Below are 23,208 nucleotides of genomic sequence, written 5' to 3'. Positions count from 1 at the left end.
ATTGAATTCTATTGGCAGCTCCCAGCCATCCTGCAGAGAGACCCCTAATATACACCAAACCTTTGCTGCTGTTTGGCACCTTTGTGTCCTTGTCTGGCCTGCTTCCTTATGTAGATGTTGTTGTCAGCTTTCCTGAGGGAGTCAGAGAAGCTATTTAATTTCCCTGTGTAAGGGAGAGAGAATTCCATTAGTGTTTGTAGCCTGTCAGTGAAGATTGTGTCACAATCTAGTGTGAACTACAAGTGTGCCAGATTGCTGAGCAGAACCTGAGGCAGTCAAGAGTCTGCAGGTAGATAGGGTTATGTGTCTCTTATAGACCTCATTGCTTACAGAAAGCTTCCTTTGTTCAGGGGAGGAAAAAAACAAAAAAAACAAAACCTGATACTTCTTCAGGGAAATCCTCAGACTTCTAGGAAAAGTTTATGGTGAGATATAGCACAAATACAGACCTACTGTTTTAAAATTCCTCCTGTCCAGTAGGGAGATTTTCTGTTCTGCAGGATTAATTCTATCGAGTTACTGTATAAATCAGACTCTCTTCTTCCATATGTGGAATTTCACACTTCAGAACAATACCTAATTGTGGGACATATTCTGATAGCCTTACTCCATTAGTGGTTCCCCATTCATTTCAAAGGGAGTACTCCCAGAAGAAAGTATTATTCAGTGGAATTAAGATATGCAGAATCTTTTCATAATTAAGGCAGGAATTAGTCTCTGTTGTATTAGTTTAGATAGAACAAATGGGCCCAGAGAGTTAAACATGTTAACATGACCCTGCCACAGTATAGCACTAATAGTTTAAAACAAGGTTTAGGGTTCCAAGTACAGAGACCTTGGTCTGCTTAGTTCCATGGCAAACACAGCATAAAAAATTATTTTAATCTTTTATTAAAGATACAGAAAAAGAAGGAAAAACAGCGGTGCCACGGTATATTCTGGGGTCCCAGGAAATGTTAGAGGTGGCAGCCATAAGGATGAAGCTTGCTTCTTTCAGTTCATCCATCTCTCATTCAGTGACTGTTGTCAGAAAACTTAACACCCTTCCCCCGCCCGCCCTCCCAGTCTTTTCTTTTAAGAACCCCAAAAGTGATGGGTGGAATAGACTATCCCCTCATTACTTTGTCTATCGGTTTGGCCTAATTTTCAACATACCAATTTTGGTCAATTAATTTCTGGTCCCACACTTTTCTTGTTTACTAGGCATAATTTTAATACTATCTTTAAGTTATATTAGTATATTAGCCATTCATTTTTTATTTTATTTTCTCCCCCTTTTGCACCTTTTTCCATTGACATTTATTGTTATAGGTTATGGTGACATTTCATGAGCTTCCAGTCGCTTCTTACAGTTAAGCTTAAAATTAGGGTATGATGAATTATCACAACATATATGATAGATGCAACAACTGTATTTCTATATTGATCCAGATTTGCAAACTCTATGTGTTTATGGAGTGGAATGCTAATGTCCAAGGCAAAAAGGGCTTTAATAAAAATGCACATGCACTAATTGTACCTAAAACACCTACATTTACATACGCAAACTGGTATTTGGGCATGTAAAATAGATAGCTGCCCCCGCCAGTGGACCCTTAGACTTTGTTTAAACTAGGATTTGAAGGTACTAGCTAATACATGTTAACTAACGTGTTAATAGCCTAGTGTACACAAGATAATATGTCTTTAATATGTGCTAAAGTAGAGTTAAAGCTTGGGGCCTTTTAGGACACACTGCTTTGTTTACACCAGACAGTTAACTCATTAGCTAACACCTTCCAAATCCTAATCTAGACATGGCTTTACACAAACAATTACCCATTTTACACAACCACCCACACAAAGTTTTGCAGCCAGACTAGATGCAAGCATATTTCTACATTATGGATGGCATTGGACTAATGCAACTGAGCAACTCCATGATATATTTTACTGAAAAAACAAGGCTATGGCACAATGTGCACTTCTTTTGATACTTCATTCCTGAGTAACTTCTCATGATGGAAACACTCTGGCTAAATCTATTTTCAGAAACTATTCAACAGAACGCTTTTGTTCAACAAAAGAAGCTCCTTATGATGATCCAAATTTGCCTAACAGCAGGTGTTTCAATTTACAGTGTCAATACATAACTTAATGCACACAAGACTCCTTTTCAGTGTTTTCCTTTACTCACATTTCTCATTTGGCTATTCATTTTCTTATTGTTCAGACGAGTTCTTCATCTTCTCCCACATCTAAGTGGTAGGTTTACCAAGGTTAATTGCTTCAGTCTTCTCCATGACTTCAGAAATGTTCAGTTCAGTCACAGAAGTATATCTTTTCCAACAAAAACAAGACTAGCCTCTCTAGCCTCTCTTTGAATCTAAACCTTAATTATCTCCTTGTTCCTACTACTCAAAGGGGATTACATTCTTATGTTATAGTCATTCCTACTTAAAACACTGTATGGAGATTGACAATCAGTATGATATAGAGTAAGGGCATGTCTACACTAGAAACATTACAGTGGCGCAGCTGCAGATTTAGCGCTATAGTGTAGACATTTACCACAGCGATGGAAGGGGTTTTTCCATTACTGTAATAAATCCACTTCTCTGAGAGGCAGTAACTAGGTTAACGGAAGAATTCTTCCATTGACCTAGCAGTGTCTATGGGGAGATTAGATTGGCTCAATTACATCACAGAGGGCATGAAATTTTTCACAGCTCTGAATGATGTAGTTAAGCCGACCTAATTTTCTAGTGCAGACCAGCCCAAAGTGAGGTGAAGTCTAACCACTGCTATGCTTGTTAATCACCTAGTCCATATAATTTTGTGGAGTATTGTTCTAGCAATATGTCACCAAAACACTGCTACCTCGGACAAATCTCCTCGTTCTCCAGTCATTTCATCATCCAGTTCAAAATTGCTCTTATTTTTGAAGAGTTATCCCAGACAACCTCATGGACCTTAACTTTTTCTACTCCTTTTCCAGCTTCTTCTGCTCACCTAACATTAGCATCCTCTCTGTCTCTTCCCACAGTTTCACCACTACTACTATGACAGCCTTCTGCTTTGCCACCTGAAGCAGTCGTTCTGTTTCTCTCCATTTCACTGATTCTCTCATTATTTAAGATGACATACTAATATGTATTAAGTTTCCATATACAAAGTTACCATCCACATAATGCTTTCAATCATCCAATGATAATGATTATGTTAGTGTAAGGAAAATAAAATCAAGAAGCCAAGAACCAAAGTTAAGCCTCCATGAGAGAGCATAGTGTGTGGCTCTCCTCCATTAAAGTCTGCTGCAACGTTGAGAACAAAAATAGCTTCTGCACTCTGTGCACAGGAAGGGGTCTTAGAAATTTAAAGAGACAGCACGTAGAAAGCACAAGACATCACAAAAACAACAAGGAGTCCGGTGGCATCTTAAAGACTAAAAAATTTATTTGGGCCTAAGGTTTCGTGGGTAAAAAACCCGCTTTTTCAGATGCATCCAAATAAATCTGTTAGTCTTTAAGGTGCCACCAGACTCCTTGTTTTTGTGGATACAGACTAACACAGCTACCCCCTGATACAAGACATCACAGTTACATTCACCAAAATATACACAGTAAAAACAATGGTCATTTTATAGGAGTGTAATATAGTGGTCTAAATGCATTTAGGTATTCCTAGTTAATTATAGTGGCAAGTTTGGAGTCCTCTATGCTAAAGAAGAAAAGAAACAGGATATGTGTTTTGATAGATTTCACACCGCTTATATAGGATGCTGAGAAATTAAAAAGGAATGAACAGAAATAAGAATCCCAGTGTACTGAATATATTATAAAGAGCAGCACTGATACTATCTTTTCTGTCAGACAAATTACAATCTACTCTTGCAGACCACTTAGTTCTTTTTCTTCTTTTTCTGTTAATCGGGAGGGTAAAAGTGGGGGTGACTCTTAGCCTTCAATCTTTCTGAATAATTTGCTTTTCACTCTTCGCTGCTCAACATCAGTGCAGTACAATTATGAAAATGTAAACATCACAAGGACACACAGCACACGGGCTGTCACAATGAGTTAAACTTGAGTGCCCGATTCCCTGAGCAACCACAGAGAGATAGAAAGATAGCGAGAGAGAGAGAGAGATTTCATCAGGAATTCAGCGGTGTCAATTTAGTGTGTGTGAGGGGGGGCGGGGACAGCAAGGATCAGAGGGATGGGAGATGTGGATCCATCAAGTTCAGACACGACCCTGGCCAACCTTCCACTTTCATTCAGGAGATAGAATCAAATCATAAATGGGCCTGTCAAGCTCATAATCGAATGCCCTCACCTAAGAGGGAACCCAGAACATACTTCAATTGGTCCATATAGTTTGCTAAAACTTAATCCTAAGAGTTCTTCCCCCACCTGTCCCCCCCAGTGCAAATGGTATAATTTACTTGTTCGAAAAGACTATCAATCAAAGGAGGAGCAAGTCGTCTGGAGAATGGAACAGTTAATTATTTTGTTTTCAGACCATTAGCAAATTTGAGGTGAGGCACACTGCAAGATTGCTGTCACATCAGACTATGTTCATTCCTACTCCTTCATTGGTACATTTACCTGCTTATCCTTCCTTCCTTTTAGCAACAGGAGAGAACACCTTCCTAACTGCTAGAGCCGTTTAAAAGCTGGGAGAGGGATTATGGGCTGTTGTCTAGTCAAAGGGACTGGGATTGACATTTAATTGTTATTCATTTTTATAGTACACAGGAATATGCTGGGCCCTTCGCATACAAATAGAAATACATTGTCCCCGCACAAAAAGCTTAAGGCTAGATCCACAAATGGGACATAGGACCTATCTATAGAAACACTAAGTTCGCAGCAAGCTGAGGTGTAAATCTACCCTGCGCTAGCCTGCTGCACACAAAGTATCTGTGTGGCTGGTGCTATCGTGCATTAAAAGTTCAGCAGTGTGCTTTGATTTACCCTGCTTTGAAACAGGAGTAGAGTAAAGCACATTAGGGAACTTCTAGTGTATGGCAGCAGGTTCCACATGGGAAGTTAGTGTGCGGTAGGCTAGTCCAGGGTAGATTTACACCCTAGCTTGCTGCAAAATAAGTGTAGATAAGAGCTTAGCTCAGTGTTGCAATGCTCAATTTTGGGGCAGCCTGCTGCTTAGTGGAATCCATAGCCCTGAGCTAGATGCTCAGGCTTCTTATACAAAGCATGGGGCGAGTTAGGTACCTAAGAATGGGATTCACAAAAGCCAGCAAGTTGAATGGGGAGCTGCCTAAGCCAATAGAAAATGCCAAGGAGAGGGACCTAAGCCCTGCCCCTCAAAGGGACATAGACGCCTCACTCCATTCCAGAGGGAAGTGCCTATCTCCACTCAGGATTCACAGCTGTGAACCCTCTCCTGAAGTTAGGCACCTACACCCTCTTTCTAGCAGAAATCTGAGAAAGAGGAGTCCCTTCCCAGGTTCAACTCCCCACTCTACCTGAGAGAAGCACGGAATTGAACCCAGGTTTCCTATGTGAGACCCCCTGTGCTGTGGGGTATTCTAGAGAATGGATTTTTTTTCTCAATCACTCCAGTTGAAAGTGTTCCACTTTGCTTGAAATATTAAAATATCTTGGTCCAGAAACAGAGTCAGAATGACCTTATAGACCACTGGTTGAGGAACTCCCCTGGGATGTAAAAGAGTTATGTTTAAGTCCCTTATTTAATGAGTATTTAAGTATTTAATATTACAGCAGAGTAATTTCACTGATTTTGGGGGAGGCCAAAAGTGACTAGCAGGCTAACAAAAGAGCGTGGTCTGTTGTCAGCACTTTCATCACTTTGCCTTTTCTTTTGTTTGTAAACTGTCTTCATGTAGTTCACAATTTCCCTAAATGTATCCATTATTCAAAATTATGGGACAAACATTTTCTGCAAATAAATTTCTAAAAATCAATATCTGATCACAGAAATTAAAAAAGGGGCCTAAGCTAATCTAATCAATGGTTCACTGCAAATAGTTTGCCAAGTCCTGGTTATTTCAGCAGAGACCATATTTACACTGGCAACCTATAGGTTAAAGGATCCATTTTCCCTTATGAATTCTATGAGCCATCCAGCCCCCAAAACAAAAATAAATCTTTTATAAACATGCCATTAAAATATGTAGTCATATGGTAAGCATCTTAGTACAGCAAGCTGAAATTTTATGTACTGTCTACTATTACAATTGCTCTTACAATATTTATCTTGACCTATACTGTAAAGAAACTTTATTTTACCTATAACAATTAAAATTCAACCATAACTTTTCAATAAAGGGTTACTAACTTCCTTAGTTTAATAATTCTCAGAATATCCCACTGTTACTTGAAGATATTTAAGAGGTGACAAAATGTCACATCAAAGCTTCTCAAAATAACAAGTAATCATGTTTAAGAAAGCCACATTTCCCCATAAATTAACAGGGTTGGGTTTATTGAATTTTGCATTACCTTCTGAAACTGAAGTCTGCATCTGTTCCAAGACTGCAAAAGCAAATGGCACAAGTAAGGGTGAAAATAGAAGGCAATAAAAGGTGAAAGGGGCGGGGGGGAGAAAAAACACATTTCTCAACAAGTAAGCACATTATTATAAGAAAATAATGAGCTGTCAATGAATAGAAATCAACTGATCCAATAATTCTGCTTAGATTCCAACCTACTGACCTGGTATTTGGTTATTTTGTAAACAATGTGCCATTATGGTGGTTCATGAAAATGCCTGGTAACTCACCAGCACTGTTACAAGCATTTATTTGGTTTGGTTGTCGTTTGTTTGTCTTCCCCTATTAAACCCCTATCAAGACAGGCGAATGGAAAGGAACAGAAAAAATCTTCAGTTATTTTCCAGCCAGTTACCACTGTTCAGAGAGATGCACAAACAGCTTGGGTGCATTGGCTAGAGAAGTTGAGTGTGAAATATGCTTTCATGGGAAAATGAGACGCTTACAAGTATGTATTAATTATCATTACATGTTGAGTACTAGTTTGGTGCATTTGTTGCAGCAGACACAGTGATAATTAAATAGAGAACAAAACTAACCTTTAGTCTTCCTGATTGTTTGCCAAATGTAACTTCTACCGGATATGGTGTGCTACTTTCATGTTATTCTTCTAGAACCTCTCTTTCAGGATGGATCGGTCCAATACAGACATACACTTGTGATTAATAGAGGAGCCCTGTAGGGGTGTCCCAAATAAGACAGACACAGACAGTTGTTACTTCGCCATTTTACTTGGCTCACTGGACTTATATTCTTCTGAAGTTCAGACACAGTACACACATGCAACCAGAACTATCTGCATTTGTAGGTGACCTCTCCTGGATTTGGAAAGCCACAGGTTTTAAAGAAAAGAAACTCATGCAGGGGTCTTCTCAGAATGGCTGCCAGTTCTAGACTCCTCACTGTCCCAGAATTTACTGCTTTCTTACCAGTAGAGGCAGCTATAGGAAAATCATGTGTTTTAAAGAAACAGCATGAATACATCTATACTTGAGTTTTTAGATGCGTTTTAACATGTGCTAATTACCCACATTAACTAACATGATTATAAATGCTAGTGGGCACCACACAAATATTTGTTTCTAGTCATGTTTAACTCTACGCTGCAATGCCACTAGGGACAGCATCCTGTCTACATCAGACTTTACAATCATGTTAGCTAACCTATGCTAAATAACACGTTAAAATATAACTAAAAATTGATACCGTATTTGACAACCCGTGATCACTGCAAGTTTTAAAATGAAGAAGTGAACAATAATGCTTCCAAGAGATATCATGGTGATGGACCCAATATAAATCCCAAGTAGAAAAAGATAAAGCATAAACCTCCATATCCACACTCATTCAGTCACGGGGGAAGAAGTCAGCATCTGTAGCAACAACAGTCAAATCAGCCAGGTCAGTGCAATGCATTTTGTAAATGTAAATCAGCTGTAATCTGATGACCTCTATGATCAATTAACTGACTACATGGAAAATGAAGTTCACGTATTTTATACTGAGTAAGATAGCTTGTGATTTATAGGGATTTAAAGGTCATTTGTCATTAAATCTTGTAATGTATCATTCAGTAACATATATGGAATTTTGTACAAAATTTTCATTTTACACACATAAAACAAGCTAACAATTTAATCTTCCAGTGTGCTTATTACTATGAAAGTAAATGCAAATCTGAGTGGTTTACACAGCCTTGCACACTGAGGATGAAATACAGCTGTGGTGTAAGCTGGTGCGGATGGACTGAAATAAACGGAGCTCTGCCAGGCTGAATTTTGCCTTCAGAAAGCCACAGTTAACATTGCTGTGAGAATCACATGAAGCCTTAAACTGTGATTCAGAACACATTCTACATCCTTTTTTAATAAAACAACATTTTGGGTTTTTAATTTATGGAACAGGGGAACAGAGAAGTGATGAGGTCATCTTTTATGCTATATTTAAGTCCAAATAAATGTCAGTTTAAGTGGTTCATAGTTGCACAGTTGTGGAGGACCAGACACAAGGCATGTGCCCTTTATGTCTGGAACTCTTTGATGCTATCCTCACTATATTTTAACTGTTAACATTTGTTTAAACTTTTTTTTTTTTTTTTTGCACCAGAAGGGGGTAAAAACACCCTTAGGGCATAAAAGCCCCACAAAAAACACAGCCAGTCTTGGCATGGTCTACAAAAAAATCTCTCCTGACTCCCCAAAGGGCAGTTCCTAAGCCAAAAACTAATAATACATTTAACATACTTAATGCAGAATACTGTAGTCATCCCATTTTTTGTTTAAATAATGTACACTGCTCAATTCCACTGCTTCTCATGGAAATCCATTACACTTTGCCACTCTGTGAAATAGTGCCTGCTTAAATTCTTATGTATATGCCTTCTAAGCTTTTATCTTCTAGTTCTACTCTGTCCAACAAGCTCAAATAAATCATCCAGTTAAAATTTTATAAAAATCTGTAACTAATTTAAATATTTCAATCATGCCATCTCTTAATCATGTAGGGCTTTGCACCTGGCTAAATTATATAGTTAATGGTCAAAAACCAAATATCAGCTAGCACAAAAGCTGTCATCACTGGAAAGCTATATTTCATGAGAGATGCCAAACCCTCACTGATGATCTGAGAGTTCTGATATATAGCTTACTCCAATGGTGAATATCTCAAAACCCAGACCTTTTATTTTCAGTGGGTTAGATAGTGACTTGGACTATACGCTCTCACAAGGGATTGAGGAGAAGTAACATCTGCTCTCACACTGCTGCATAGGCTATATGCATCATAGCGTCAGACCATGCCTGCTTATCCACCATCCGGGGTCGTTGGGTGAGGATTGAGCAAGGACAGGCAGGGAACACGTGGAGACTGAAGTACACTACCCCTTTCACTGCCCAGAACAGTGGAGCCAGTTTGTGGGTTATTGTAATTTTCTGCTAGTATTGGAGCAAGGCAGAAGTAGGGAAGGTACATTTCTGAAACACAATTAATTAATTATTATTATTGTGGTGATGCCTAGGAGGCTGAATCATAGACCAGAAGCTCATTGTGCAAGGTTCTGTACAAACACAGAGCAAACGAATAGTCCCACCCCCCAAACTGCTTACCACTACTATTCCTGGAGTTATTTAGCTTATGCACCACCTCTTACTCAGGGCTGTCCCTGAAGTTGTCATCTGTAATTAATGTTCCATTTTTCTAAAAGAAATGCCCAGTTTTGTGCACATATAGATTACTGGATTCCTAGGCCAGATGGGACCATTGTGGTCACCTATAGTCTGACCTCCTGTATAACACAGGCCATAGAACTTCCCCAAAACAATTCCTAGAGCATATATTTTAGAAATAACTTCCATATGTATATCTATATGTATATACACCTGCAGTTGCATGTGCAGACTGAATAAATGTGTGTGCAAATGAGTGATTGGATACGTAACTTCCCATTTATATACTTAATGAATTGTTTACCAAATGTGTATATGTTCATAGTTATTGTACACACAAAACAGATGCACATACAATTTTTTTTGCATGTGGAAATAGGCTTCTTCCGTTTAAAAAAAAAGAATATCTTTTATAGAGTTGCACCTTTAAATATAATGCTCATTCAGCTGTTTTAATGGAACGGCTGTCAATTATTTTGTGTATGGTTCTCAGAATGAATGTGTCCCTAAGATCATTAACTGAGCCTTATGCCATTAATTGATTCTAGAAAATGACAAGAAAGTGTTGCAGAGAGAGAGAGAAAGAGAGAGATTTTCAGTGAATTCACTTTTTAAAAATGGTCTGTAGTCAAACTATTAGTCACATCTGTTGTCTTCATCATGCATATATATACCAGGTTACTTTAATTTCCCTTGTATATTAACCTATAACACTGTTCTCTTGAGTAATGGCAAGACACATAGAAAACCCTGGTGAAATCAATACATCATCTGTGCCTCCTGGGAATTAAACTCCTCGCATTTGCACTTCTTTGAACTGTTTCCCATGTTGCGCCTTATGCATGAAACACCTTCCCCAAACTAGACTGTAAAAGCCAATACCCTCTCCTCCTTCAAATCTCACTTTTACTGAATTGCCTATAGGAAATTGCCAACAGATAGTGGCTAGACTCGTGGCTAGTGGTCAATAGGGACTTCTGATATTTATTTGGCCCATGTAAACACAAGTTCTTATTACTTTTCCCCACACCCTCCCTTTGCTGTTTCTTCTCCTTGCTTGACACACTCATTGTTGCATCTTGTCTTGATTGGATCATAAGCTCTCCAGCCTGGTGCTCTTACTCTGTTTATACAGTGCCTAACACTATGGGGCTGTAATTCGGAGTCACTTTTAATCTTTTTTTAAAAGATAAATCAAAGAGAGAAGAGATTGGAGTGTTTGGGATTAAATTAAAATAAGTCTAATGGCCCTGGGCCCAACCAACCAAAGTATTTGAAACATGTTTAACTTTAAGACTATGGGTAACTCTACTGATGGCAATAGGACTGCTAATGTGCTTACAATTAAGCATGTATGTGAGTGCTTTGCTGGATCAGGGCCATTATGCATTTATATTCCTTAACCAAAGTGCTCTATTGATAAAAGACAATTAAATATATGTGTGTCTGATGAGTTTGGGTTTGCAGGAGTTTGTGGGAATGTTATTTCCACTTCTGCTTTGCCAATGGTGGGTCACAAAACTCAAAACAAAAGTAGGCTAAAGCCACTGAGCTTCCCCTGATTTCTGGTTGAAGCAATATGAAACAGCCAAGTGTAATTTGGTTTCCCCAGAAACAATATACATTAATGGTTCAAGTATGCTCAGGGCAGCCTCTCAAAAAACTGTTCTCTGATTTACTGAAAAGTTTATGAAGTTCAGTTTAATGCAGGGTCAATAATGGTAGTCAAAACTCCAGGTTTGTGGTTGTATTATTAAAATGGAGCCTAACTCAAGATACATAGAAAGAAACTGGCATAGTTTTAGGGGTGACCTATCACGGCATAACTTTACCTTAGTATTTGCAGAATTTTCTATTCCCTATAATAAGTACAGAGACATTTAGATAATAATGAAAATATGCACATAAATTTATTTACTAAATTAAAAATTGGCAATTTTAAGAATGACCATTGCATACATATCTCCTCACTTTACCAAAGAATCAAATATATAGCCTGTGACTCAATTAATAACTTAATTTTCAGATTCTAATATTATACTTAATCCTATTACACTTTTAATTAGAATAACATTAACAGATAACTTGAAATATAATTATGTAAGGTGTAACCAGGTTCTATCTAGACTTTCACAGTACTTGGGCAAAGTCTCCAAATCACATAGCCATTTTACCATACGAGCGGTCAGTTTAACATGTTCTTTTTTCAGATGATAGGGTTTTGGTGTTCGTTATTTTCTTCAATATTTTGTTTAGGATTAAAAAGCTAAGGCCAAACTCAGCCATGGCATATACTGGAGCAATTTCAGGGCCACCTGGGGCGGGGGGGGGGGGCAAGTGGGGCAATTTGCCCCAGGCCCCGGTCCCGCAGGGGCCCCCACGAGAATATAGTATTCTATAGTATTGCAACTTTTTTTTATGGAAGGGGCCCCCAACATTGCTTTGCCCCAGGCCCCCTGAATCTTCTGGGCAGCCCTGTGCAATTTAATTGATTTCATGCCACAAACTAATTTAGCCTATTAGCTGTTTCATCAGTAACTAAATCAAGCCTAATAGCTTGGTCACTAGTCTCAGAAATTGAACAGTTTAGACATTCCCATATTTTCTTTCATGTTCAAAAATATACCTCTCTTTTAATTCCTTAATGATCATAAGCTTGTAACACTTCTAGTATTCTTTTTATGCATGAAATGTTTCATTCATACAATTTTCCCTTCTTTATTGGAAGGCAGATTTACTCCATCTTTTGTATCCATATATTATTTATTCCCTGTTTGTTTTAATTTGACACTAGAAATAATTTGTCTTTGGTTGTGCTTTTCTTAACCTTGAATGTTGTAAAGTGTGCATTGCCCTTTTAATACCTTAAAAATGGTTGATATCCACATTGTGCATGGACTTAGTAGGCAAGCAGTCTGATTTCCTTCAAGTTTTCGATTCAGTGCTTTCAACTCATAGGCCTTGCTAGATCACTTTGATTATATATTCTTCTTGGCTATTTGTCTTTATTGTAATAAAGAATAGTTCTCTTACAGGTTTTACTTTTCAGCAACAAGTGCTTTTCTATTTCTTTGGTGGTAAGTTGCACTCCATTGTCTGCTACAAGTTCTTTAGTCAGCCTGGCTTTAATATTATTTTGCAAAAGCTTTTATCACAATGTAGGTACTGACAGAAGATGAGTACATCACTTCAAAAACAACAAGGAGTCTGGTGGCACCTTCAGATGCATCTGAAGAAGTGAGGTTTTTACCCATGAAAGCTTATGCCCAAATAAATCTGTTAGTCTTTAAGGTGCCACCAGACTCCTTGTTGTTTTTGTAGATACAGACTAACACGGCTACCCCCTGATACATCACTTCAGGCCATTTACAGTAATAATCCACCAAAACAAATGCATACCTCTGACTTACTGGCAGATGATCAAATGTCCTCATTAAGTCAAATGCTATAGTATACTTTCCCATGAACATATGAGTTTCTTTACATAACATACAAGGGTAAGCAATATCAAGTTCCATTCCTGACTTGCTTGTCCATAGGTGGCAGCTTGAATTCTTGTCTTAAAAAACACTTTATGAGACACATCACAATATCTTCTTCTTATGCATGTTGAAAAGAAGCTTCCAAGGATGAAATGCTGCCTAAGTATCCATATACAGGAAGTTCATTCTAGCCATTATGGAATTGATCCGTTAGTGGTCAGTGGGATGCTACATAGTGCATCACTTAGGTACAAGCCACTTTTAGATTTCCTTTCAAACTAGCCTGACTCACTCTTGCTTGCATATTTATACCTGCCTCTGGAAATTTCCATTACATGCATCCGAAGAAGTGGGTATTTAGCCAGGAAAGCTCATGCTCCTATATGTCTGTTAGTCTATAAAGTGCCACAGAACTCTTTGCTGCTCTTTCAAACTGAGTTAGACATGTAACCCCCTTTTTAGGTGTAGTATGTGCATGCAGTTATCAGGTCATCACCAAATCTAGTCTTAGAGTAGCAATTGTTAGGACCTGTCAGTTAGTAATGCCAGTCATGGAAAACAGTCTAAATGATGCATTGACATGAACTTACCATAAAGTTTTAACTACTAGCATTAGCTGCAAGAGTTTTTTCCCATAGGTCAAAACCTAGCACAGTAGGCATAATTCAGCATGTGTGGCATTTGTACTGCTCCCATGTTATTCCAGAAATGGAATAACATGGAGCCTCCTGGAGGAGCACTGAGGAGTTGTTTGTGTAACACAGAATTGCAACAGCAAAGGGCTGGTCTATACTTAGCCGCTAGTTCGGCGGCTGGAAATCGAACTTCCTGGTTCGATTTATCGCGTCTGGTCTGGACGCGATAAATCGAACCAGGAAGTGCTCGCCGTCGACTGCGGTACTCCAGCTCAACGAGAGGAGTACCGTGGAGTCGACGGAGGAGCCTGCCTGCCGCGTGTGGACCGCGTCTGAACCGTGGTAAGTTCGAAGTAAGGTATGTCGACTTCAGCTACGTTATTCACGTAGCTGAAGTTGCGTACCTTACTTCGACTTGGGGGGTTAGTGTAGACCAGGCCAAAGGATAATTGCAGGTCAGGACTAAGAGCTTTGAAGGAACTAAACTAAAATAAGAGAAGGTGTGGATGGCAGAACTGCACAGGAATAAGGGTTATTGCCACTCTGGGTTAAAGTGTAATGGTATAGATGTGTGAGGAGGGCAGCTTTAGCACAGAGGAACTCTCACTTTCCCAGGCATGAAAATTCATCATCCCACCAAGGAAAAAAAGATCCCTTTGCAAATGGTTATATATTCTCTAATATTCTTTTTATCCAGATGTGTACTTAAAGACTTTGATGTCCTGCTTCTGATCATTTCCACATTCTTTCAGATGATTTCTGCTTTTCAGAAGGATAGAAGCCAAAGAAAGACATCATTTTTATGTTCTTGTTCTTTCCTCTATACTCATGTCACCCACACAGCCTCTCAGCAGTTCATCCTAATGTATTCAACAATCTTTCCTTGACAAACAACTTGTATCAGCTCTCCCCTGCCCCTCGAAGGTTTAGGATGATTTTTTTGTGTGTTTTGTTTTATGTAAAATTCATTGTGGACCTTTTTTTCCTCCTTTTTCATTTGGAAATGTCTCAATGTGGATGAAACACAGATGGTAAAATAATGTCAAATCCAAACCATCCAGAAATAGGAAGTAAGAAAATCGTTTCTTCTCACATTCTCTTATAAAAAATGGTCCTTTTACTTCATCCAATTATTTTCTTATTATAAAGCAAATGGCTTTTGTTCAGGAAAGTTCATCTGTTTGTTTTATGTCTCTAAACCAGGGAAAGCCTATTTGAGATGGAACATCAGGTTTCTAGAAGCAGCACAGTAGCTACAGGACAATGAATGACTGAAATCCGGACAACCTTTTTTCAAATGCTGAATTATAGAAATGCAAATGACAGATTAGACTTTCAAATCAGATGATAAGATGACAAACACAATCACTCACAGTACTCTGAGGTGTGCCAAAATTACCTCTTTCCTGTTTGTACGTCATGGCATTATTTGCACACTGAACATTTCAAAGGTTGCATTTCTGAAGCATGTTATGAGTTAGAAATGGAAAAGGCCTTTAGGTCATCCAGTACATCCCTCCTGCCAATGGAGGATTGTTCACTACTGTATATATACCCTTATGATACTTTTAGACATTTATCTTGCCACCTTGTAATGTTATTTAATCATACCATAAACCAGGGATCAGCAACCTTTGGCCCGCGGCCCGCCAGGGTAAGCACCCTGGCCGGCTGGGCCGGTTTGTTTACCTGCCGTGTCCGCAGGTTTGGCGAACCGCGGCCAGTGGGAGCCATGATCAGCTGAACCTGCGGATGTGGCCAGTGAACAAACTGGCCCGGCCCGCCAGGATGCTTACCCTGGTGGGCCGCGGGCCAAAGGTTGCTGATCCCTGCCATAAACTATCCTCAAAAATCAATCCCTCCAGACCCTTAATTATTTGTGTTGCTGTTTTCTGAATATCCTCTAATTTATTAACAGTTTTTTGGTATTTAAATATCCAAAATTCAACATAATATTCTCAGGGCAGCTTCACCAAAGCCAAAAGGAGAGGGGCACTTCATTTTCTGCTATGAAATGTGATGCCTGAGATACACAGTTCAAAATCATATTGGCTTTTACTGTCACCAAGTCATGAAGGCTTATCAACCTTTCCCATTAGTAGAGCTTACATCTTAAAAGAGAAACCAAACTTGTAGATGACCTCTGTTCCCATTCAGGATTGTGTGGCCCATTTGCTCTCACAGTTGTGATTGAATAGCATCCCCATGACAACTACAGCAATGGCTTGCGGTGGAATTAATAATAGGAAACATGTTTTATATTTTAGATGTCTTATAATGAAATTTATCAGCTAGATACAAAGAGAAGGAGCCAGCACCACATGATCAGTCAGCTTTTGGTGGACCAAGGAGGGCTCTGTGGATCACAGTTTGGAAAACACTGCCATATTGCATGGCTAGTTCATAACTATTTTGTTACTTAGTATTATTCAAGTTCTCTTTTGACATTACAGCTCTCCAAGTTTCCTCTTTCCCACTGAGTAGTTGCATAGTAGAGATATCTGGATGCTTATGCCTTTCACAGGAGAATCACAAAGTGCTTTGTGTGTTATCTTAAGTGTATTCTCTCCACAAACTGATCCCTATTGAAAAGCATATTAATTTTGGAGACAAAAGTGCACATTTTTAAAGGTATTTAGGCACCTAAAGATACAGACAGGTTCCTAGTGGGAAGTTCAAAAGCTCCTAGGGGGCTAGTGTCCCTGGACATTAATGGGAGTCAAGTGCATAGGCGCTTTTGAAAATCCCAGTAGAGGCCTATCTGCAACCTTAGGTGCCTAAATAAATACCTTTAAAAATGTGGCCCTAAGTGCTTTGAACTCTTACACATTTGTAACTGGCAGAGTTTTCTAAAGGCTTTTTGCTGAAAATGCATTGTAGGAATTAATTATGCTGCCTGTGTCCCAGTTAATCAATCATTCTTGTTCACAGCAAATGAAATGCATTTAAAATAAAATTTAAAAAGTGTTTACGATCCCAGATCATTAACTGGATATATGATTGTAGAATAAGAACTTAGAAATAATTACATTGAAAACAAAATAATTGAAAACCATTTCCTCCCTCACTTGCCTGCCTAGGCTCAGTTCTTAACAGGTAAAAGGTGTTTTAATTCACATTTAAACCTATACCATATCTTGAGGTTGAAGTTGTGCTGTACGTCAAGAATGTATACACTTGCTCCGAGGTCCAAGAGGAAGTAAGCAACAGACCTACTGAGAGTCTCTGGGTGGGGATAAAAAGGGAAAAAAACAGTAGTGATGTTATGGTGAGGGTCTATTATAGAGCACCAAATGAGGAAGAAGAAGTGGATGAGTCACTCTATAAGCAGGTAAAAAGATTAGCCCCCAGACATGAGCTAATATTAATGGGGGATCTTAACTTCCCCGATATCTGTTGGAAGATTATTACAGCAAAATATAATATGCCCTGCAAATTCTTAACCTGTGTAGGGGACAGCTTGCTGAATCAGAAAGTTGAGGAAACAACTAGGGGGTCATCCATTTTGGATCTGGTTTTGACCAACAGGGATGAATTAGTTGCAAACATGAAGGTGGCTGGGAACTTGGGAGGAAGTGATCGTGATCTGATAGAATTCAAGATCCTGTGGAAAGAAGGACACAAGAACAGCAAAACAGGGACACTGGACTTCAGAAAGGCAGATTTTAACCAACTCAGAGAAATAATAGGCAAGGTCCTATGTAAAGACCAATTAGGAAGAAAAGGAGTCGAAGAGGGCTGGTAGTTCCTAAAAGATGTAATACTAGAGGCTCAACATTAAGCTATTCTAATGCAGAGGAAAGATAATAAGAGCCACAGGGGGATGCTGTGGCTGCACAAGGAGCTTTTTAGTTAACTAAAAAGGATACATACAGGAAATAGGAGGGTCATGTCAACAAGTATACATGGGAATAGCACGAGCATGTAGGGACAAAAATCAGGAAAGCCAAGACAAAGAATGAGTTACAGCTAGCAAGGAATGTTAGAAACAACAAGAAGGGGTTCTTCAAATATGTCAGACAAAAAAGAAAGATCAAGGACTGTGTGGGTCCACTGCTCAGTGGAGAAGGGGAGCTGGTAACAGAATAAGATAAGAAGGCAGAGCTGCTCAATGTTTACTTTGCTTCAGTCTTCTCGCAAAAAAATAAAGTGACTGGATGACTAGCAAAGTTACCATAGACTTCCATAAAGGGGAAGGGATGCAGATTGGGATAAATAAAGAACATATCAAAGATCTTCTGACCAATTTGAATGAATTCAGATCAGAGGGGCCTTATGCTATTTACCCGAGGGTACTGAAGGAATTAGCTGAAGAAATCTCGGCGCTACTGGCAATAATACTTACAAGCTCATGGATGACAGGAGAGGTCCAGGAAGACTAGAGAAGGGCTAACACGATGCCCATCTTTAAAAGGGGGGGAAAGGAGGAGCCAAGAGACTATAGACCAGTCAGCCTGACTTTGATACCTGGGAAGTTACTAGAGCAATGTATCAAACATTTAATTTATGAGCACTTGGAGGATGAAGGGGTGATCACTAGCACCCAGTATGGATTTGCAAAGAACAAATCATGCCAAACCAGCTTGACTCCTTCTTTGGCAGGGTAACTGGTTTGGTGGATAGAGGGAATGTGGTGGCCATAGTATACCTGGACTTCAGTAAAGCTTTTGACACAGTCCCACATGACATTCTGATAAGTAAGCTGGAGAAATGTGGGCTCAGTGGAACCACCACTAAGTGGATACACAATTGGTTAAACAACCACAAACAAAGAGTAGCTATTAATGGAATGATGTCAGATTGGAAGGAGGTCTCAAGTGGGGTTCCACAGGGATCTGTTCTGGGCCTAGTGTTGTATAACATCTTTATTAATGACCTGAATGTAGGGATAGAGAGCATAATGATCAGACTTGCAGATGACGCAAAGCTAGGTGAGGGGTTACCAACACATTGGAGGATAGAGCTAAAATTCAGAAGGATCTTGATAAATTGGAGTACTGGGCTATAGTCAACAAAATGAAATTCTACAAAGACAAATGTAAGGTGCTACACTTAGGGAAGAAAAACCAAATGCACACATACAAAATGGGGGATAACTGGGTTGGCAGCAACATTGCTGAGAAGGATCTGGGAGTTGTGGTGGATAACAACCTCAATATGAGTCAGCAATGTGATCCTGTTGCAAAAAAAAAGGAAATGCAATTTCAGGTTGTGTTAAGAGAGGCATAGCATGCAAGTCATGGTAAGTGATAGTACCTCTCTACTCAGTGCTAGTTAGGCCTCAGCTGGAGTACCGTGTCCAATTTTGGTCACCAATGTATAGAAAGGATGTGGAGAAACTGGAAAGGATCCAGAGGTGAACTACAAAGATGATCAAAGGGATGGAATGCAAGCCACATAAGCAAAGGCTGAAGGAACTGGTTATGTTTAGTTTGGTAGTTTGGAAAAGAGGAGATTAAAGGAGGACAGTGATAACAGTCTTCAAATACTTGAAAGGCTTCCATAAAAAAAGATAGGGAAAAGTTGTTCTCTCATCACAGAGGGAAGGACAAGAGGCAATGGATTCAAACTACAGCATAGCAGCTTTAGATTAAATCTCAGGAAAAAACTTCCTAACTGTACGAACAGTAGGACAATGGAATAGACTGCCATGGATGGTTGTGGAAGCTCTTTCACTGAAGGTTTTCAAAAGGAGGCTGGATAGCCATCTGTCTTGGATAGTTTAGAAACAGCAAATTCTGTATCTTGGCAGGGGGTAGGCTAAGTGACCCTTGCAGTCCCTTCTAACCCTATGATTCTAGGATGATCAGGGCCCATCACTATTTTTTTGAGAATTGGCCAGACAATACCAGGTCTCAAGGCTGCTGATAGATTGGCAAGACAAGGTGGGTGAGGTAATACCTTTTATTGGACCAACTTCCGTTGGTTAAAAAGACAACAGACTAGCTTTCAAGATACACAGAGCTCTTCTTCAGCTCTGGGAAAGGTATGCAGAGTGTCACAGTTAAATACAAGGTGGAACAGATTGTTTAGCATAAGTAAATATCACATACTGTTTGAGATGAGACCATTCAAAGTGAAGTGGCCTGTTAACATCTCTGCAGCCACAGGACAAAAAAGGGAGGTTAATAGGTTACAGATTGTTGTAATGAGCCATAAAACTTTATTAAGACCACAATTTTAAGTGTCCAGCATGTTACAAATTTAAGCTCCCAGGCTCATCTTTTGATATGGTGTTTTTGTCTTTTATAATTTTTCTGTGTGAGTTCATTCAAAAGCATGTCTGGCTTCACCCACATAGTTGTTAATGGGATATATTGGCAAGCATTTTCTTAAGAATTTCCCAAGGCAGAAGCAGAGATGATTTCAAATCCAGCTATCAGATCGCTGGATATTGTGCTCATTAAATCTCAGCATTTGCAACCTCATAAACAGGGAATATAACCAAAGTGCAGGTTCTTGTAAATGAAAATAACTTCCTAAACATTCCAGTGAAGAACAATCCACTAATGCATTGGTAATTTTTTTTATTTTGATCTGTGGGCCATATGGAGGACAGTTTTCCTTATCATTTTAAATCTGTGTAAGATCAGACGTTAACATACCTCAGTTGTACTGTTTGTTAGCGGATTCTCTGTTTCAAAGAAATGTCAACATCTGCTTTTGGCTATGGTGCTAGTTAGGGCTGACATGATTTCCCCCCTCCCCTCCTCCAGTCTGAAAGATTTTTCTTATGAGAGATTTTTGTTTGAAGAAAATCCAAGATTGGGAAGACACACACACTGCTTATTTCTTCAAGAAAAGGTAGGTTTTGATGATACCTACTAATTGATCTTTGACCTAATGAGTTCACTTTCCTGCTTTCAACCAAAGCTACCTTTTCTGGATGTTTCATATTGGAGCCATTGCAAAAATCTAGTAGGTTTGGTTCAAGTTTTTATGTTCTTTTTTTAGCTTTAGGTACGGTTTGAGTTTTACATTGACGTTGTTGATTTGAGAGAAGCCACTAACTCCATTAATCGCTCCATAGAAATTGGGAAGTTTTGCCTGGGTTTGTGTTGAAAATGGACAAAACCCACTGTGACATTCTGTACCTCAAAGTAACACCCTGGCACCCCCATATTCATCAGTATTATATAATTGCAACAAATTTTGTACAAAATATGTCATGTAAGATGTCAAAGTTATGGTTTGCTGAATATGATTATCCTATTTGTATGCATGTTTCATTTTTGTATCTAAAGTTATGAATATTGACTATGTACCAGTATTTCAACTGTGTTTGCTCCTGGGTAACCCCCACAATGTTGTTTACATCCAGTCTAGCCAGCACATTGTAGATGAACCATTCAAGGTAATGGTCCATTAAGAAATACAATAGACCTTAGAAGTAGCTTATCCCCACCTGATGGACTTTCCTGTGGATGCTTCAGCTAGTATATGGGTAATGGCTGCTATGACTCATTGAAGCATGCAAAGGCATGTGACTAAATCACGTGATACTGGACTCCATTTTGTGCCTGTACTTTTCCACAAATTGTGCTGGGGGCTTCGTTTGGGACAACGACGTTCCCTCAACATGGAAGAAACTATAAAAGGGGGAAGTGACATCATCACTGATCCTCACTCCCCTCACAACACAACATCTGGAAAAACCTCAGACACAAATACTGGACTGGGGAGGGGGTCTCAGGTGGGAAAGAAGGAAGCCCTGCCTGCGTATAGAAGATTGGTGGACTGTTTGTATCCTCAGTGAGACATTGCTTAATTCAAATCCTGTCTAGTTTATAGAAGTTAGGTTGCGTTTTGTTTTATTTCTTAGGTAATCTACTTTGATCTGTATGTTCACTACTTATAATCACTTCAAATCCATTTTCTGTAGTTAATAAATCTGTTTTATATTTTACCTAAAAACAGTGTAGTTCGAGTGAAGTGCATGAAAAAATCTTCTCAGTAACAAAAAACCTGTGCATAACCTCTTCAAATTGAGGGAGGAGCAGACAGGGTAATAAACTTACACTGTCCAGGGTTTTGACTGGGGCAGGACGGTACAGTTCTGGGATCCTAGGCTGGGGAGATAGGCAGGACTGGCTGGAGCCATTCTATTGTTGGTGCATGAGTGGCTAATGAAAGCATTAATGTAACTGCAGCTGGGTATGTCCGTGTCTGTGAACGTTTGTGTTAGGGCAAGATCTGGAGGGGTCTGCAGCTTGTCACAGCATCATAGTGTGAGAGATGGCCCAGGCTGGTGAGACAGAGGGCTCAGCCATACCCCAGTTCCAGGTTGCACCCCCAGGAAGTCCATCACACCCACAAGATACTGCTTGGTTTCTACTGCAAATCAATAATGTATCCCCTTCTCACTTGAGCTCAGCCTTAGACTTGCTGAAATTCAACCAGGTTAACCTGAAAATCAGCATAGTTTAGTTGAAAGGTTCATACATCAAAGGCCTTTTTATTGGCCTAGGTTTCTGGTATGGGGATGACATTTGAGGAAGCATGCTAGAAAGGGAATAGTTTTGAAGGTGGATATGCTTATATGACTTTTCTAGTTGTAGTGTTCAATGATCACACATTGATTAAGGTGTTTGAAAAATACCTGCTTTATTCTGTTACCATTTCCAAATGACTGTGCATAATATGAGCTTCTGTAGCACTCACCCAGACCCATAGCTCAGCCCTTAAAGGCACAGTTCTCACTAGTGATTATTTATGTGCTATTTATGAAGGGCAGTCTGTTGCAAGTGTACAGCATGATGTGTTTGACATTTCTGCAGATTCTCCCTGAATTTTGTGATGTGTTACCAGTTTAAGGATAATTCTGGATTTTCTCTTTACTGTCTTATCTTGAACTGTATTACTACACAATAAATTCAATAAATGAGAGTAGAAAATAATCTCAGATAAATTATAGAAAAAAAGACTTCTTTGTTCTACAGTGAATGTTTTCAATATTTGACTGCTCACTGACCCGTGTACAAACCTCCCAAAATCATAAACACAGGTATCTGTGCATACACTAAGCATCTATGTGTGCGGTTAACTGCTTTGCAGGGCCAATAGATTCACATGCAAACTTGCAGATTAAACAACCAGTCTGAAGATTTGAATCTGTTATTAACAGAACATACTTTCTTGAAATCAAATCATGTGTTTTAAATGATAATTTTATGTGGTGTTTAAGATGCCATTTCAATGCAAGAATTTGTTATTGTGATTGGTGTATTGACACTGTTGGAGTGAGTGCCATTTATTTCAGAAGATCCTTGGTTGTTCTCTGATCTGAGATGTTTTACTTGACGATGGGGGGAGCAGGGGGAGAGAATGACGACTAGGGACTCTAATGTCTTGATTCTAGCTGTGTAAAAGAGTTAGATTTAAACAAGACAGACTTCTTTTAAAAACTGCCAAAAGAT

The sequence above is a fragment of the Terrapene carolina genome, unplaced genomic scaffold (genome assembly GCF_002925995.2).
Source record: "Terrapene carolina triunguis isolate 2854851 unplaced genomic scaffold, T_m_triunguis-2.0 Scaffold96, whole genome shotgun sequence".
Taxonomy (NCBI): domain Eukaryota; kingdom Metazoa; phylum Chordata; order Testudines; family Emydidae; genus Terrapene; species Terrapene triunguis.
This window is presented reverse-complemented; position numbering follows the sequence as displayed.